This window comes from Mauremys reevesii, linkage group 17 (genome assembly GCF_016161935.1).
Source record: "Mauremys reevesii isolate NIE-2019 linkage group 17, ASM1616193v1, whole genome shotgun sequence".
In the NCBI taxonomy this organism is placed as follows: domain Eukaryota; kingdom Metazoa; phylum Chordata; order Testudines; family Geoemydidae; genus Mauremys; species Mauremys reevesii.
This window is the reverse complement of record NC_052639.1, coordinates 8,500,321-8,516,287: the sequence shown is the minus strand read 5'-3', so window position 1 is coordinate 8,516,287 and position 15,967 is coordinate 8,500,321. Positions and strand designations below refer to the sequence as shown.

General features: G+C 48.0%; 2 non-coding genes across 2 annotated transcripts; both read left to right on the top strand.

Moving 5' to 3' along the window:
* Nucleotides 1-3,450: 3,450 nt before the first annotated feature.
* On the top strand, nucleotides 3,451-3,522 carry TRNAA-UGC. The gene has a single exon. It is a non-coding gene; the product is annotated as a tRNA-Ala (tRNA).
* Nucleotides 3,523-5,978: 2,456 nt separating this feature from the next.
* Nucleotides 5,979-6,051, top strand: TRNAV-CAC. The gene has a single exon. It is a non-coding gene; the product is annotated as a tRNA-Val (tRNA).
* The last annotated feature ends 9,916 nt before the right edge of the window (nucleotides 6,052-15,967 follow it).

Sequence of the window (15,967 nt, the reverse complement as noted above, 5' to 3'; positions counted from 1 at the left end):
TTTAGGTGGTTTTCACCTAAACGTTTGAGCAGCTCCCAGTAATGTCCCGAGCTCCCCAAGTGCCACTGACAGCTGAGCTCTTCCTGCCCACTGAGCCCAGCTCAGACAGTGGGTGGGGGGTGAGTTTGTACCCAAATAACTGACAGAGCCAAGCAAGGAGCAAAGAAATGTTTGCTCCGGTCACTAGGTCTCTGTTTCTATTGCTCGTTTGCTCTCTCCCCTTCCCTGATAAGGAGCAACGGTAAGAGAGGAAGAGGTTAAAACATGTGCTAGGTGGTGGCTGGGTTTGGATGACAAATTTAAAACCATCTCAGCGCCCTCTAGTGTGACACTGACACCATCAGATTCTCACCTTTCACTCACACTTCATGAATAACAGTTTCCCTGAACTACTTTGCTGTGATTATTTCAATGGCTCCGACACCGATACCTGCTGCCCCTTCTGGCTGGTTAATTGCACTATTTGGAACCTGCTCCTAAAATTACACCCTTCCTGGGAGCAAGATTCAGAACTGCCCAAGGAAACCCCATTGGGTTTCAAGTGCAGCCCAGGCAGGCTGGCAAGGGGACAGCCCAGGGGTCTCAGAGCTTCTTCTTCCTCACAGAGAGAAGGTTAAGGGGGGCCACTAGTTATGACTCCTGGGTTTTAGTCCTGGCTGTGGGAGGAAAGGGGTGTTTAGTGGATTAGAGTTGGGGGCTTAGGAATCAAAGAGGAAACATCTCCCTTTTCAGCTTCAATGCTCATTGAACAAGAACATGGCTTCTCATCTCTTTGGTTTCAGAGGAGCAGCCGTGTTAGTCTGTATCCTCAAAAAGAACAGGAGTACGTGTGGCACCTTAGAGACTAACACGTTTCTTAGGTTCTGTTGCCATCATGTGGCCATTTCATTTCACTTCTTATTGTTAAAAGGTTTGGGTACTTTGCACAGAAACATCATTTCCTTGGGAGAGATGGAGAAGTGGAAGCTGCATTGATTTAATCCTATGAAAATTAGATAAGGATTAAAATATTCCCCCGACAGCTCAGTCCCAACCGTCCTCCCTCACTGCTGCCAGTGAAGCTCAGCTCTGTCCCACAGCCGCAAGAACTGCTGGGTGCAAGTCCTGGGCCTGATGTGAAGTAAATGTAGGGGTGACTCTGCCTGCCTAGACTGTTCTGTAGAAAAATTCAGACACAGTCCATGGCTGGTGAAGGACAGACAGATGTGTTGTTTGATTGTTTTTCTCATTTTACATTTACTTGATCATTTTGATGGCAAAAATATTTGTACGAGACCATGAAAAAAGGAAGAAACCATGAAAATACCCATGGGAGAAAGGGGGTTTCTGAGGCCAGGGTAGATATGGAGATTTTTAGGAAAGCGGGAGAGGCCAAAGTAAGGCCTTTAGCTGGAGCAAAGGGGGAGGGTTTTTTGTGCAGTTTCATTTTAACCAGCCTCACATCCTGTAGTCCCTGCTTCACCACCCCACCAACATCTGACCTAGCGCCTCCCCACTGGCAAAGCCACCTCTGACTCCTGAGACAGCCCCACTGGACTGGCCCTCCAGATCACCCAGCACTCTCTCTCCTAGCTGGATCCCCTGGCAGCCAGAGCTCTCCGCAGAACTGCCGTGGTTGCTCCCCTGGGGCTCTGGTCAAGGACGGCTACTGGCTACTCCTGAGAATGCAGCTGAGAAATGACTCAGGGCTTGGCTACACTTACAAATTTGCAGCGCTGCAGCAGGGTGTGAAAACACACCCTCTGCAGCGCTGCAAATTGCGGCGCTACAAAGCGCCAGTGTAGTCAAAGCCCCAGCGCTGGGAGCCGCACTCCCAGCGCTGTCCGTTATTCCCCACAGGGAGGTGGAGTACGGACAGCGCTGGGAGAGGTTTCTCCCAGCGCTGGCGCTTTGACTACACTTAGCGCTTCAAAGCGCTGCCGCGGCAGCACTTTGAAGCACTAAGTGTAGCCACAGCCTCAGCCTTCTCTAGATTCTCACCTGTGGGCTCTGAGAAGCAGGATGGGCCCTGTATGATAAAGTCCATGTAACATTCCCCTCTCATCCCATCCCTGGTATGTCACCAGTAGCTGCTGTCCCTGGGTAGCAGCCAAGGATGTTTCCCACCGTTCAGGAGACCCCAGCCTGGGACTAAAGTCAGCTTCAGGCTTCGCCTCTCTCCCTTCTTGGAATCAAGTTCATGTTTTTGCCAAGAGTTAAAGCAGCCCGAACCCCCAGAGTCTGGATCAATGTCACAAGTTCCCAGTGTCTCCATGGAAGAGAACTTGTTAAATCCCAGATGAGTGGGGTTAAATCAGTTCTCAGCCTGAGTCCTTTGCTCTTAATCCTGAGGATATTGTCCCACCATGGGGCCATTTCCCGCCTTTCTTTCATACAGAAGCACAATTTTCCTTGCACAGACACAGGAACAGCAAGATCTTTCTCTGTCCCTTGTGCAAAGCAGGGGGCCAAATTCCATGGAAACAATGGACAAGCAGGGGGCCCTGGACACATCCAGCCCTGGCCGTGAGATGTTCCCTCCCCTCTTTCTTTATGCCCCTGTTGTTATTTCATGGATGGTCTGGGATGGGGGAAAAGCTGAGTTCACTCCAGGTGGAGGGGGAAAGAACCGTGAAAGTCTCAGGATCCAACCCCTGCTACCAGGATCACCGAGGTGCTGGGGATTTGAGTAGGAAAGGGACTGTGTGTATTGTCAAGGTGGGGAATAAATAACAATCTACAAGAGCCACCTCATTAACCACTGACACAGGCTAATCCTACTGCAGATAGAAGGGAAACTGGGAGCGATTCTTTGCTGTTCAGCCATGGAAACAGTGACCCAATTGCACCGCAGTGAATGTGCTGGGGAAAGCTGGACTTCACAGGCAGGTGGAAATAGCAGATCCTAGAAACACCTAGAGCTCCCCACAGCACTTCTGACTCCAGGGTCAGGTGTTGAGCGACTCACAGTGCCCCCCCCCGACACATTACCTTCCAGCACGGGTGGCAGCACCCCCCCACCCAATGCTGGGGAGAGGGCTGAGTGTATCTCTGCACCCTGAGTCCAGGGCACCCACTCTCTCTGCCCCACACATCGAATCTGGCCCTGCTGCAAAGTGACCCCTAAGAACCAGCAACCTCCAGGACAGCAGATTTGGCCTCAGAGCAGGGAATGTGTCCCTCATGCTGCTTTTAGGCCACTAGGTGGTAATTAAAAAAAAGGTAATAACTGGAGATATACCAATCTCCTAGAACTGGAAGGGACCTTGAAAGGTCATAGAGTCCAGCCCCCTGCCTTCACTAGCAGGACCAATTTTTGCCCCAGATCCCTAAGTGGCCTCCTCAAGGATTGAACTTACAACCCTGGGTTTAGCAGGCCAGTGCTCAAACCACTGAGCTATCCCTCCCCCCTCAACCTGCTCTGGAAACAGGAAGGTTCTGAGTGTAACCTAGAGCACACATATCACATCTGGGGATGTAGCTCAGTGGTAGAGCACATGCTTTGCATATATGAGGTCCTGGGTTCAATCCCCAGCATTTCTAGGTTCTTTTCACCCTGCTGCTTTGCTCATGCCCAGAGGGGATGTGGCCCACCAGTCTCTTTGCAGGAATTTCAATCTTGCTCAATAAGGGGCAAGTGCCAATTGCATGGAAGGTCTGGGGGGGTTTCTGCTCCCAAGTCTCCTCTGTACATTTAAGATTCCCACCCGCTGTGCTGCTTGGGACAAGGGTGTAGATGAGAAGGGAGAATCCTCCAGCACTGGAGGGAAAGGTCCCATCTGCACAGATTTAGAGGCAAAGACTAGGTGATAGCTAGGGGATGTCTCATGACTATCATGTTTGTTCAGTTCAACCCCTTCTATCTGCTTTGGTAGCAAGGCAGGAATTTTTTGTCTCTCTCCTGAGGAAGAGCCCCAGGTTTAAGATGGATTCCTGTACCAGGTGAGATGGTCACGTCCTGTGAGATCCCCAAGCCTTCATTCTTCCTGGCCTGACTCAGGGATGGTGCAGGACAGAGCCATCTCCAGTCAATTGTCCTGGTTAATGGGAGCCATCAAGAGTCCAAAACACTATTAATGGCCCACACTTTGCATCATTACAACAGGACCTCAGAGTTATAGTTCATATTTCTAGTTTCAGATCCAAGAATGATCGGTTCATACAAATAGGATGAACACACACCGTAGATTATAAGCTTTGTAATGATACTGTACAGGAGACCTTTGGCATGAAGCATAGTCCAGTCACTTTATATTCACACTCATTAGCATATTTTCATAAAATCCTATAGAGTGCAACGTCACAGCAGGGAAAGGGTTTTACTGCGGCACCCGGGAGCAGTTGAGTTTCATGTTCAGGCTGTGGTATGAGTTCGTCCAGGTTTCTCGTAAGCACACAGGGACCTTCGCAGGTGCTCTCAATACAGGAATGGCCCCGACACGATAAAGTGATGGGGATTGCATTTTCCTTTTTTATTTCTGTATTTCCAATGACATTTCTGTTTGTGATTTTGTATTGGTTTGTATTACTGTATTTTCTCCTGGATTTGATATTTAATGAAAAAAAGAATACGGCCTCAAGGCACTGGATGGAGAAGCAGGCTGGGGCTAGGGCTGCTAAGAGAGCGAAAGTAGCAGGTTTTCTGTCTTGTTTCCTGCCCTCATTTTTCTTGAACAGTTTCTCTTCTGCATGAAATTCGCCTTTTTTGAATGTGAGTCTGGCTAGCTCAGTTGGCAGAGCATCAGACTTTTAATCTGAGGATCCAGGGTTCAAGTCTCTGGTCAGACCAAGAAACACTTTCCCCCTGGGACACCCCTAAAGCATTTTAGAAGGACTCTCCTTGACTTTCATTTTTCCTTTTCAGGACATGGCCTTTCCCAGGAAGGGCCCTTTACTGCCTGGGACTGAAGGTGCTACTGCCTCACCTGTCCACTGGCCTCACAGTCTGGAGGAAGAAAGGCCTCTGGGGCTGCAGCAAAGTGCCGTGCGCTGACTTTTTGAGCAAATGCAGGGCTGGCCGCAGAGGCATGTTCCCACTGAGTCCTCCCTGCCAGAAAAAATTGTCCCCACAGACAGGGGCGGCTCCAGGCCCCAGCATGCCAAGCGCGTGCTTGGGACAGCAAGCTGCAGGGGGTGCTCTGCCGGTCACCACGAGGGCGGCAGGAAGGCTGCCTTCGGCGGCATGCCTGCGAAGGGTCCGCTGGTCCTGCAACTTCGGCGGACCTCCCGCAGGCAAGCCGCCAAAGGCAACCTGCCTGCTGTGCTTGGGGCGGCAAAATGCCTAGAGCCGCCCCTGCCCACAGAGTCCTCCCTGCTGGAAGTCTACAGTAATCAACAGGTGCTCTGCTGGTCCCATGGTGTAAGGGCCAGCACTCAGGACTTTGAATCCTGCAATCTGAGTTGAAGTCTCAGTGGAATCTGAGAACAATTCCTGTGCCATAAACCCTGCGGGGCCTTCCAAGGCTCTGTCTTGCTTTCTCGAAAGCCATTACAAAAGGGGCTTTTTTCCTGCTCATAATAGCTCACCTTAACTGATCACTCTCATTATAGTGTGTATGGCAACACCCAATTTTTCATGTTCTCTGTGTGTGTGTGTGTATATATATATATATATCTATCTTCCTGCTGTATTTTCCACTGCATGCATCCAATGAAGTTGGTTTTAGCCCAGGAAAGCTTATGCTCAAATAAATTTGTTAGTTTCTAAGGTGCCACAAGTACTCCTTGTTCTTTTTGCAGATAAATTAATGGAGGTTAAGTCCATGAATGGCTATTAGCCAGGATGGGTAAGGAATGGTGCCCCTAGCCTGTTTGTCAGAGGGGGGAGATGGATGGCAGGAGAGAGATCACTTGCTCATTACCTGTTAGGTTCAGTCCCTCTGGGGCACCTGGCATTGGCCACTGTTGGCAGATAGGATGTGAGGTTGGATGGACCTTTGGTGTGATCCAATATGGCCATTCTTATGGTCTTATGAAGGGAAGGGTAGAGCACTCTGACAGTTTCTGTAGTGTAGTGGTTAGCACGTTTCCCTCACACGCAAAAGGTCCTTGGTTCAAAACCAGGCAGAAGCATCCAGCCTTAACTTTCCCAGCTCCTAGTGGCCTCTCCTTGCTGCTGTAGGAGCAGCAGTGATTTCTATGCTCAGAAGGTCTGTTATACTTCCCCTGCTCCCACTTCTGTCTCCTCTCCCTCTCTGAATGCCTGTGAAGTGGCTTTTCCCATCCCGCTCCCCCCTGGAATGCTCATGGGATGAATGGGCTGGTTAAAGAGCAGAAGAGCTCCCAGGTAGACAAGGTGTCTGGGACGCTAATTAGGCAGCACTCACACACCCAGAGCATGGACACTGCCCAAGGTGGAGTGTGACCAACCAGATGCAGCCAAGTCATCTCTAGTCGCAGGCCATGAGGTGCAGGCCCTAAAAAGGGGAAGGGGCCCTGTGCTCAGGAGAGCACTCACAAGCTTGTACCTCCAGTGAATGCCCTTTGCCCGGACCGCCTGGCCAGTGGTTCTCTGCGTTGTATTTCATTGTGCCTCAGGAAGACTTACTTCCATTGCACCATCCATAGCTGCACTGTGGGACACTTACCTTGCAGAATCCTGACATCTCCAGTGCTGTGCCTGTCCTGGGAGTGTGAGTGTGACACCCCGCCCCCCCTTCTTTTGAGCTTAGCTATCCAGATAATAAACGTGCTGCTTTCTGCCAAACTCTGGTGGGTCATTAGTGCTCCCTACGCTGACTAGCTGACCTAATTTCAGGTAACACCTGCGATAAACCCAACCCCTGCATGACAGAAGATAGTGAAATGAGCTGAGAAAAAGCCTTGGCATCAGTAGGGGAAAGCTATAGGATCTTGGCCAGTCACCTTTTGAAGCCTTGCGGCTTGGTCTCCTCTGCCCTTGGAGATTGGCCTATGGCGGCCGGCTCTTCTGTGTGACTTGCCAAAGAAGGAAGTGAGGCGGGAATGGGGCAAAAGAGGAAAGTCGAGCTGAGGAAGGCAGGGCAGAAGCTAAGCGCCTCAGTGCGGCTAAGTGGGGTTAGTAGATCACCACCAGTCGTTCTGCAAAGCCTGGGGAGGTGCGGTTGGCTGCTGGGAGGCAGAATTTTGTGCCTGCTTCTTGGCTTCCCAGGGGTGGCTACTTGCAGCCCAGGAGAAGAAGGATGGTTCTGGGTGAAAGGAAGAGAAGCAAAGCTCTGGGAGGAAATTTGGGTGCGGGGTGCGGGCTCTGTGCTGGGGAGGTTGGGGTGCAGGAGGGGTGGCGCTTACCCCGGGGACTGCAGCTCCCAAAGTGACTGGTACACTCAACCCTCTGGCAGCAGCTCCTAGGTGGGCGGGGCCAGGGGGAGGTCTCTGTGTGCCGCTGCCTGCAGGCGCTGCCCCCAGAGCTCCCATTGGCTGCAGTTCCTGGCCAATGGGAGCTGTGGAGTTGGTACTTGGGGCAGGGGCAGTGCATGGAGACACTCCCCCCCACCCCAGGGGATGCTGGGATATGCCAGCCACTTCTGGAAGTGGCACAGAGGGACGGAGGCCGAGTGGGCAGGGAGCCACTTCAGTGCTGCTGGCACATCTCTGCACACCCACTGGGGGGAGGGGAGCAGAGGGCCTCCATGTGCTGCCTGGGGTAGGGGCAGTGCACAGAGCTGCCTCCCCTCCTGGGTCTATTAGAGGAGTGGGTGGGTGGGGTCTTTTGGCCTGCAAGGTGCAGCAGGTCGGACTAGATGATCACATTGGTCCTTTCTGATCTTAAAGGCTCTGAGTCTAAAAGGGAGAGGGAAGTAAAGGGAAAAAAATAATAAACCAAACATTGTAATACCAGGATGACTCCACCTGCTCATTGTATAGTCCCGCCCCTTTCTTCCTCCACTGGGTGTTGAATGACCTGCAGCACATTGATTCTCTCCTTCCATTGCTAAACTGATACAATGTGACTGAAATTAAACCCATTCCCAGCAGAGAAAACATCACCTTACTGCATTGGCTGGGAATTAAACCCAGATCAACTGCTTGGAAGGGAGATATGCTCACCACTATACCACCAATGCATCTGGCAAAAGTGCCCCTTATGCTTCCCCAATGAGGCTAGACCAGAATTGAGGCATTTTACTGCCTGTTAAAATGTACTGGGGTCTCATCACTAAAAAAAAAAACAACCTCTACCTTCATCTGGGTTTGAACCATCAGCCTCTCAATTAGATCACCAAAGTGGTTAATCACAGACACAGGTAACTACCCTACTTCCCAAGCTTGTCTATGAAGCACCTACAGGGGCACACCTGGCTAGTGAGAGAGATGCACTGCTGGGGTTATGAGTTCAGGCCTCACCCAAAGCATCGGTTTTCATTAGCCAGGGAGCTTCCCCCACTCACTTTGTCTAATTCACATGGAAAGTACCATACCAGGGTGATGAGAGTAAATTCTAAACTCTGAAATGTGGTGTTGGCCCATAGATTGGGATAAGGGGTTTGAAGAGAAAAAGCTCTAAGGATATAAAACCAGACAGTCTCCAGAGCCATTTGGGGGAGGAGGTTTCACGTCCTCTGTTCAATGTCCTGAGAGGTATTTTAAGATGAAGATAACACCATGGCTCACAGTTGACTGGCACGTCCTGGGTTAAAGAAAGGAAGGGACTTGGGTTAACAGTCGGAAGATTTGTGTTACCGTCACTGTCTGACCCCCCTTCAGTGCAGAGGTTTGTACTTTGTTGGGTGGAACGCACAGACTCCTGGAGAGCAGGGGCAGCTGTTTCCATGGCAGAGAGCCTGGCCCTTAGGAGACTTTCTTGACTTGCTGTTTTGAAGCAATTCAATAAAATAACGGTGGAGCTGCAATGTCCAGTCAAAAATTTCAGCCCCCCCCCCCGCCCCACTGCAAAAATGCTATTTTAGGATCTAAACAGGAGGCTTCTGGCGCTAGGACACCTGACCAGAGAGCTCAGAGCGGGGTGTAAGAGCTGCTGACTCTGAGGGTCCTGGGCTAAATCCACTTGCAGGTGGAAGTGTTTTGATTTATTTGATGGATAATGAGCACCAGCTACCAGGGGAGAAGCCCTGCCAACCTGCTGCTACTCCAGCTGCTGCCCCGGGGGGAGCCCCAGGGGGCCTGCTGCTGCTCCGGCCACCCCAGGAGTGCTGCTGCCAGGGGCCACCGAGCTGCGGCTGCTCCTGCTGCCCGCGGAACCACAGGAGGGAGTTGATTTTTTGACAGTGACAGACGCCTCGTCCTAAAGGCCTTTGTCTGCCCCCTTCTAGTGACTGTTTGGTACAGGAATGCAGCCCTCACTCCTGAGTCTCTCCTGGGGAAATAATGTTTCTGTGCAAAACACCAAAGCTTTTGACAGAAAGGAAGAAAAGGAAATGGCCACACGATGGGACTAGGACATAAGGAATGAAACACAAGATGCTTCTCCCATGTGCATTGACTTTGAACCTTGTTGTTTGCGGTGTTGTTGTATCCATGTTGGTCCCAGGACATGAGAGACAAGGGGGAGGGGGTCACATAATATCTTTGAAAGGACCAAGGAAGGGAGTATTATTTACTCCTTCTCATAACACAACTAGGAGGGGTCACCAAATGAAATGAATAAGCTGCAGGTTTGAAATGAACACGCTTCCCTCAAGCTGCTGGCAATACTTCTACTAATGCAGCCCAATCTGCTGTTAGCCTTCTTGGCAACAGGGGTACTGTTGACTCATATCGAGATTCTCAGCCACTGTAATCCCCAGGTCCTTTTCTGAAGAACTGCCGCTTAGCCAGTCGGTCCCCAGGCTGTAGCAGTGCACAGGGATTCTTCTTTCCTAAGTGCAGGACTCTGCACTTCTCCTTGTTGAACCTCCTCAGATTTCTTTTGGCCCAATCCTCCAATTTGTCTAGGTCACTCTGGACCCAAACCCTGTCCTCCAGTGCTTGGATTCTTTACATGCTTTCACAGAGTGAAGAGCACATGTTCCATGATTTCATATGGCAGAGTTTTATGCTATAGGGAGCTTTCCCTGTGTGAATTTGACAGGTGAATCAACATAGAGACATATTGTGACCCGTCTCAGGGAGCTGAGGGCTGCGAGTTTCCTTGTTGCCACCTGCCACTAGGAAGAGGGAGTTTTGCATTTGGCAGCTGGATGTTAGTGACCAAACTCACCCAGCCCGTCAGGCACTCAAGGACCCTCCTCTGAGCTACAGCAGCCACCCTAACCCCTGAGTTCATTCAATGTGTCCCCCTCGGGGGTCCAGCCCGGCTCACCAGATACTCAGAGAAATCCCAGATTCTCTCTGCCCAAAGCAATGGTATATCCCAGGTTACTAGTTTTACTGTGGACCACTGCTACTGTATCTCACACCGCACTTGAGTATAGTTATCAAACAAGCAGAAATTTATTTAACAACCGATAGAGATTTAAACAAACAAATGTGAGTGATGGAAACCAACTGTTACCAACTAAACAAAATCAGAAAATGTAACCTACACTTCTTAATAGTTACCTTTCCTATCTAAGTAGATTCTCACCTCACACTTCAGTCAATTTCACTGATTGCTAGTCCCTAGGCGCCACGGCCCTGCCTTTCATGAAGCGCCACTGGTCATTAGGAATCTCCTTGGTGAATGGACCCAGAGTGTTTTTCTCCACCCTGAATCAGTCTTTTGTCTTTATATTCACAGAAAGGACAATCTCCTCATTCTCATATTGTCCTTGTCACTTCCACAGGGTTTCGATGTCTATAATTTGTCTTTGATGGTTTTCCATTGGCTTTTCTGGGTTGGTGCAAAGGTTGACAATGGAGCAATACATCACATAACTGGCTAGCAAGGGAGAGGTGCCAATTCCCTCCCACTGGAATGGGCCATCCCCACCAAGACTGATGATTGGGATGACTCACTTTCACAATACCATATGGGCATAATTTTCCATGTACTTACATTACCCCTTAACTATGACTTGGACACACCTCTCGCAGTGAGTAGGAGTATCAATAATTTACAAGCTTTCAGTAGAGATCTCACTGCTATGCTTCCTGGATAACTATCATAAAAGCAGTGTATTAGGAGTTTGTCAGGTCTGACACAGGAGTTGCTTGTGAAGAACAGTGACCCCCTTTGCCAATTGGCACCAATGAGCTTTTGTCACAGATGCACTGAGCTATACAGTCACATCCTGATAGAACAGAAAGGCCAGCACAAAAAACAGAGAGAGGAACAATAAGATACTAAAATGACAATGGTTGGAACTCTCCATTTCTCTCAGTCTTTGCATTCATGGGCACTAAGAGCTGTAGCTACAGTTGAGGAACCAGGTGAGCAGACAGCTGGCTCAGCCCTCCATATGAGTAACTTTCTCACACATAGGGAGATGGGTCAAAATTGGAATTGATGTTAAGGCTGTGTCTACACTTCAAACACTGGAAATATTCTTCTGACAACCTAACACTGTCTACACTGGGGCTCAGGTCACATTAACGACTTCTCTCAGTGGAGAGGACTTTTCACACCCCTGAGAGATGTGGCTATGCCAACACAGCTTTTCTACATCGACCAGCCTTTAGCTGGCTTATTGACCTGAAAGGCAATGGATTTCAGTCTTTCTTTATATTGATAGTTGATGAGTGCAGCTGTCCTACCTGCTGGACACATCCTGTGACAGATGTCAGGCCTTTCCTTTGCAAATTAGAGAAGTGGGGAAGACAGTGACCCTTACAGTCTAAGTGGGTAAAAATGTATACAACTTGTCACCTCGAGTAGCTTTCCTTTGAACAGAAATTGACTTCGAAACTAAACAAAATAAATTCTATTTGAAAACATAAAATATTAAAATCTATACTGGGCCAATATTCTCTTATACACACTTTCTCACACACATTCTCCCACCCCAACCTTTGGAGTGAGGTTTTCTACCAGAACCCTTTATATTACAGGGGGTAAATCAAATCAAATTAACTTTTCAAGATTAGCCATCATTTCCTGTACGACTAACAAAACAAGACAACTTTCAGTTTTCCAAAATACTTCAGATTATCACACATTTAGTCTCTTCTTCTTTAACCAATAACTTCACCAATAATCTCATTTTAATAGATGATAAAAACATATTTAAAGATCACAAATTCTTATCATATATGTTAGTTTTCTTCTAATGCCCATTGCCAAGAACTGAACCTTGGCTCAAGTTGTGGTTTGTCCCAACCACTTCTGTGAGTTCATATATCTCAGGATCTTCTGCAGTATGTGTTGGTGGAAGGGGTCTCCTATGTGGGAATCTTTGCATCATGAGGAAAAATACCTCTCGTGTCACACTTTTAATCTTTCGAAGTGAGAGAAGATAGAGAAGTGATGTAAATGCATAAAACACAAGAGAGAACTGTCTGGTCTGCACTAAAGACATTTATCGGTTAACTATATTACTCCGATGTGTGAAAAATCCACACCGAGCAATGTAGTTACACAGCCCTAACCCCCTGTGTAGATAGCTATACATCAGCAGCAGAACTTCTCCTGCCAAAAGAGCCACTGCCGCTTGCGAGGGTTGGACTAATCAAGTCCGATGAGAGAAATCTCTCCCATTGGCTGAAAGCGTCTGTAATAGCAGCGCTACAGCAGCACAGCTACATTGGTGTAGCTGCACCAACATCAGCTTTATTGAGTAGCCATAGCATCAGACACAAAACCATAGAACCAGAACTCAACATGCGAGTATCCAGAAGTCTGAAATTGGAGCCTGATACATTCATTGCCTCATTGGTTACCATCATTTCTACAGCCTTGAAGTCCTTGTTACCCAATCAGGCAGCCAGTTTGGGATCCACAGGAAAGGAATGTCCTTTGAAGCTCTCTCTCTTTGGATCCAAATGGTGAAGGATGATTGTTCTCAATGTAACCTGGCATCCTTTGGAACTGTAATCAGTGACACTCAACTAGGAAATGGAGTTGTACAAACAATTTTCCTTGGGTCATTGGTCACCATAGCTTCCTTTACTGGGGTGGAAACCAAGAACTGGGTGTGGACTCTTTCAGCCCCAACTCTTTCCAAATCCTTGGCCTTGGTTAAAAGTAGAATCCTTTACAAAACCACTCCAAATCTCAGCAGTGTTAGTGAGGCTTACCAAAACATGCCCAGCTTTTCTTTAATTTGGTGGCACAGTTCCAGGCAAGGGACTGGATACAGGGCTGGATCACAATCTTCATTAGTGACCAGAGCTGGAGTTTCTATTCAAAAATAGCTATTTTTCTGCAGCTATTAGATTTCCAAAACTGATTTGATTCAATATACATTTTTAGCACCTACAAAGGAAAAATTCAACAAAACTCCACTTCTATTTCCTCAACATCTGCATCATGAAGGGCAGCATCACCGATACAATAAGATTAGCTAGGAAAGATCTTCTGTAGGGCCTGGGTTACAAAGGCTTTGGAACCAAATACCTGGGCATTGTGCCTACAAGTGTGGTAATCACTTACCATGGAATTCTCTCCCCAGATCATCTGGGACAATATTGACTTAAACAATTGAACTACACTGTGATCATATGCACTTCCTTCAGTTAGTTGGGGTTTCGCTGATGTTCACCATTTCTGAGTAGAGATTTTAAATCACTGCTGTTTCTTTGTTAGCTTGTCCAGTAAATTGGAGAGTTCTCTAATGCTGACAGAACTGCACTCCAACCTTCTCCATGACATCATGCAGGGATGGGGAAAAAGCAAAGCTGAAGTGAGAAACGATGACTTTAGCAAATAGTCATTTGTCTTAAATTCTCCAATAAATCTGAGCTACATCCTATCAAACTGAACTAATATCCAACTGAGTGACCAAACAGCCTTCAGGAAAGATAGAAACCCACATCACAGAGAGATAGAATACATGGCAATGGAAGTGTGAAGTGAAATTCCAGAGCAGGTTACATCTGATTATTCAGAATCAGGACAAGAGATTCTCCCATCACATTCTCCTCTGATCCATTCAAACATACTTCACTCAGCACTGTCTCAATAGCCAGTTATGTTATTTACAAAATTTTTAGTATCCGAGCATTGCTATAATGGGGGACAAAACCACTCACCTTGCCAGAAGTGGCTTTACCAATAGATGGAACCTGCGATTTAAACTCCCAATGAGCACACTGTGTTTGGGATCCATTTGAATTCCCCTTCCAGGTCTTTGACACTTTCATCTCCAGTCAGAGCAACTCTGATATAAGATTAAAGAAGTCAAAGCATCATCTCCAAGCACAGACAGCTAAGAACTGTTCCTCACAGGACACTTTGAGAAGTGGATGGATAGAATGGGATGATGATAACCTCTGCATGGCTCAGACAAAAGGTAACAGTTCTGCAGTGATGGGGAAGGAGGGAAACTCTGAGTCTCCCCATCTCCTTCCAGTGTCACAGAGGCTGAAATTACACTTTTTTTCCTGCCCCTGCTCCTCTTCATTTAACTATAATTTGAAATATTCCCATTATATCTGCTCTTCAGCACAACCCAGAGCAACGTGAGAACAAGTGGCAATGATACAATCTGTATCACTGGTGACTAACAATAACTTTGCAATAGGCGGAATAGTATAAATGTGATGCTCCCTGGTTCCTGATAGGAAGGGCACACTTGAATTACTCATGGGATAATGGAGTTGATAGAAAGGACAAATGGGTCCACCTCAAAACAGGGCAAACGGCAAAAGGCAAAAATGGGCCACTCATCTGGTCAAACTGAGGGATAACCATGCTGCAAACAGTTCAAACAGCTTTAAAAGTTACTATGTGGGAATCAGGAAAATTATTAAAGAAAAAAAGTATTGATAGCCCTACAGGTGTTTATGTTGTTGATCTCCCTTGCAGATTCTCTGATGACTAACATGGGCGAAGTGCCCACAGAAGGTTTTCCCGCACTCACTGCATTCATAGGGCCTCTTCCCGGTGTGGATTCTGTGATGTCTAATAAGGTTTGAGCTGCGACTGAAGGTTTTCCCACACTCACTGCATTCATAGGGCCTCTCCCCTGTGTGGATTCTCTGATGTTGAGAAAAGGCTGAGCTGTCAGTGAAGCATTTTCCACACTCACTGCATTCATAGGGCCTCTCCCCTGTGTGGATTCTCTGATGGGTAAGAAGGTTTGAGCTGCGACTGAAGGTTTTCCCACACTCACTGCATTTATAGGGTCTCCCACCAGTGTGGATTCTCTGATGCCTAATAAGGTGTGAACTGTGACTGAAGGTTTTCCCGCAGTCACTGCATTCATAGGGCCTCGCTCCTGTGTGGATTCTCTGATGTTGAGAAAAGGCTGAGCTGCAATGGAAGCATTTTCTACACTCACTGCATTCATAGGGCCTCTTCCCTGGGTGGATTCTGTGATGCTTTATAAGGATGGAGTAATCACATACGTTTTCCCCAAACTCACTGCATGTCTTTTTTCTCTTTCTGCTGAGGATTCCCTGTTGTGTTGTGGTTTCCTTGAGGTCCTTCTGAGTTTCCTGACAGGAAATACATTTACCCACATTCTCCCATGGCTGGTTTCCCTGCTCTCCTTCTGGTCTGTGCTGAATGTCCTGGGATTTTTCCTGCTTATGACTCCAGGACACATTCCTTTTCGATCTTTGTGATAATGCTCTGCTTTTAGCCACTTGCTCAACATTCTCATGCTGAGAATTCTGCTCCTCTTTCTCACCTACCATTGCGTCACCTGCTGTGATAGAGACAGAAACCTCAAACAGGGATGGAAAGGGGAAGGCCAAACCAATACAAGTACTGGAGAGAGGTCAAATAAAAATCAGGCGCTGAACTCCCCCAAACTCTTCCCCCAAACAGGAGAGAGGAGGGGATCAATTCAGGCTTCACATCCCATCCAAATTCACAGGGGGAAGGGAGGAAACTACTGCCTGGTGTCTGCTAGGGTCTACAGGAAGCCATGAGCTATATTTACCCTAAGGATACGACCCCTGCTAGGGACAATACTGAACTGAGAGACCTCCCAAGGGCTTTGTAGGGCATCCCAGATGTTTCCTTCAGGCA